The sequence below is a fragment of the Eucalyptus grandis genome, chromosome 2 (assembly GCF_016545825.1).
Source record: "Eucalyptus grandis isolate ANBG69807.140 chromosome 2, ASM1654582v1, whole genome shotgun sequence".
In the NCBI taxonomy this organism is placed as follows: Eukaryota; Viridiplantae; Streptophyta; class Magnoliopsida; order Myrtales; family Myrtaceae; genus Eucalyptus; species Eucalyptus grandis.
Genome location: NC_052613.1, coordinates 25,568,081 through 25,571,844, shown reverse-complemented (window position 1 = coordinate 25,571,844; position 3,764 = coordinate 25,568,081).

The window sequence follows — 3,764 nt, the reverse complement described above, 5'->3', positions numbered from 1 at the left end:
AAGAAAAGGGAAAAAGAAAAAAAAATCAGAAATTTTATTTAAAAGTTTTGCAAAAAGTTATCTACTGTAGGATGGTTAGTATTAACATCAGTGGTTTTTGGCCAAAATTGTCTGAAAATATTACATCAGTTAGTTGTTAAAAATTTTAGGACTAAATTGATGAAATTAATAGATTTATAACTTAATTAGAATCCATATAATTAGTTTAGGACTATTTCGGTAATTTCCCATATTAAGTACTTACTAAGATGAGATTTGAGTCGGATTTGAGCAATTAGCAAGGGGAACTCGAGCAGCTCAACTGTAACTTGAGTCTCTAACTCCCATATTTGCAATTCCAAATAGGGTTAATATCCTAAAAACCCTAAATCATTACACATGTGACAAATTTACTCCAAACTATTTTTTGACCATAAAAAACTCTCAAACTGGTATACCTTTGACAAATTTACTCCAAATTGGTACACTTGTGACAAATTTACCATTTATTAACTTTCATTAAGGTTTACCGTCAAATTATTAAGTTAAATGACACATGACAATTGACTAGTATACTAATTTGGGATTTTACACTCTGTTTGTCATAATTTACAATTTTTGTGATTTTTTGTGGTGTTAATCCAATTTAGCGGAGGGTATATTTGTCACAAATTTACCAATTTTGGGTTTTTTGAGGTCGAATAAATTAGTTTTGGGTAAATTTGTCATAAATGTATTAGTTTAAGGTTTTTTATTATCAGTCGGGATAAATTTTTCACAGGTGTACCAGTTTGGGGTTTTTTAGGGTATTAACCCTTCCAAATATGGGTTTTTTTTTATTATTGCCGTTAGGTGAGAGGAAAGAAGGTATGAATAGTTTTTGCAATATTACCTTCTTTCATAAGTAACATCGATTAGAGGGTTGCCTAAATGTGGATACAATGATAGACCACGATTTCAAAGTGAGAAAAGATTCCTAAGAGAAAAAGTTTGTAAAGAATACAGGTTTGGGAAAAAAATTCAGAAAATTACCATTTATGTTTGAATTTAAGGTGCATTTATTTTAATGAAAATTTTATAACAAAGAAAAATATTTTTCATAAAACCTTTCATTTGTTCGGAGATTTTAAGGAAAGTAATTTCTTTTTATGAGAAGGGGAAGTCATTTTTTTAAATATAAATTTATTGCTTTCCGTTTATGGAATTTTTTTTTAGATCGATTAGTTTTTGTTAGGGAAATGATAGAAGGACGGCACCGTTAGAGGAACCGTCCTGCGTACGCCACAAGTTTTCCCAAGGAACCGAACGACTTGTTTACCCGGTTCCTTGGGAAAATCATAAATCTCACTCGGTGGGTTTGCTAGCCCAAATAGCTGATGGAATGCAGTGGCATTTAAATATACCGTTTCTTTAATAATGTATGAAGTGCCACAAAAAAAAAAAAAAAAAAAAAAAAAAAAAAAACCTACATAATCCCACCTGTTGGAATGCAGCGGTCATTCTTAGAGAAATTACTCAAAATTGTAAAAAAAAAAAAAAAAAAAATCAGCCAAAATAGCAATATGGATATAGAAAAGAAAATTGTTAAGATTATCGGTGTTGGACCTATTTAAATTAAGCGCAAAAAGAGAAGAAGACGATCTAAACATATTTATTTCAAGAGAAATTAAATGTATGATTGCTATTGACAGTAGTACCACTACAAAACATTTTTACACTTAATAATTTTTTAATCAACAATTTGTGTATTTTACTAAGAAGATAGGGAAACAAAAATTAGAGCAAACCAAGTTCCTTTCACCCAAAAGTTAATGTTCCAAATCGATAATTTGAGTGAATTCATTGGTATGAAAATTTAATTGTAATTATTTTGTCCCTTTAGTAAAATTTTATGCAATTTTTTCATATGAAAAGTGAGGGTAGTTTTGTCTATTATGTAATCCATGCATTTGTTTTTTCTAAGGGGTTATTTGGCTGAAAGTATTGTAAGGGAAAACATTTTTAATGCCATTAAACATAACTACAAAAAAAATTCTAAGTTCAAAATTTCTGGATCTTGTTATTCCATAATAAAATAATTTCACCCCATGAATATGGTTTTCAATATCTCTATAGTTACATGGGCTTAAAAATCTCTCTACTTTCCAATTATTTCTGGTTGTCAAATCCTCATAAATGGAATTCTATGGTTATTGTAGCACCGTTATATGCAGTAAATAACGATACCATTATATTAGTAGGATTCTTTTCAAAAATGCAACTGGTTTTTTTAATTGCTGGAAATGATAGGAATTTGCTAAACATTCTCTTAATATTTCAAGAACCATAATTCTCTAGAAATCTACATGAAAGAAAAAGTGCTAGGTAGGTCTTCTGTGACATCCTCAAAATTTGATCATATTCAGAATACGATAATGGGTTTATTTCTATCAATGCACAATTAGAATAATTAGACTTTGAATTGATTTGTGAACCATTCAAGAGCGTTTAACGTATTGGAAAAAGGCACATTAAGATTTCGATACGCACAACTAGAGAACTCAACCATAGATTGACAATTCGACCATAATGATTTATGAGAGACTGATCCAAGATTGGTTATAAATCGATTTGATAATAGTATATAATCGGATTGCAGGTGATTCCGCATGATTACTATATTAATTACAAACAACCTTAAACCAACTCCAAATAATCGCGTACTTCAGAACGAGTAATTGACCCCTCACAATTACATGACAACCAAGAATCATTCATGAATTAAAAAAACTCATACGTGGATTGACATTGAATCAACCATGGGTCAAATTCAGGAAACCCGTAAAGGATGCCCATTGGTTTCAATTATGCTAAAGCCTCAATCGATGAATTTCAACCACAAATTCTAATTCAGTGAAGGGTATCGGACTTTAGAGGATTAAAAGACCATAATTGGACATTACTTCATCGAATTCCCCACTTGTCTATAAATCTAGAATTTTTGGATAAGTGAAAATTGATTGTGGAAATGTCGAGAAGCTTATTTTGGGTTAAAGACTTGAGTTCTCATTGATGGGATGCTAAAGTTCGGAAAGTTAGGAGTGGGCCACGAACGAGGACTTAGGTGGGCCCAAGCCCATGTTGGATGGCCCCAGGGGCCAAAGCCCACGGAGTAAGGCTCAAATGGGCCCATGCCCATGATGGGCGGCCCAAGGGCCACGCACTTAAGGAATGGGCAACCTAAGGGAGGGCTATGAACCCTCCAATCCCAAGATTTTAGCATTAATTGCATTCAAGTATGTGAATGTGCGTGAATGCAATCTTGGTAAAATGACCGAATTGCCATCTTATTCAACTAAGGATAGAGGGACAAGATGGGAAATAGCATGCAAGGGGGTGGCAATGAGCTTGAAAAATGTTGGGGAAAGGACTACCTAGTCTAATCTAAAGCCTACCCTAGACCTATTAACCTACGTGCATATCTATCTCATTAATGACTTGGATTTCTCTCATTATGAATTCTTTTCCTATAAGTAAAAAAAAAAAACACTAGGTTGAGAGGGCTTGGGGAGATTTCAAGTACAGTGCCATTAATGATAAGATTTCTTCCTCTTTCTCTCTTTTCTCTCCTTCCCTTTGGTTCTCATGAAAATTCTCTCTCTCTCTCTCTCTCTCTCTCTCTCTCTCTCTCTCTCTCAATTTCTCTCACTTTCTCTCTCTCCCTACCCTTTGGACAAATTTCCCTCATCCTCTCCTCATTTCATACCCATTTCTCTCTCATTTTCCTCTGTAAACTCACTAATAAT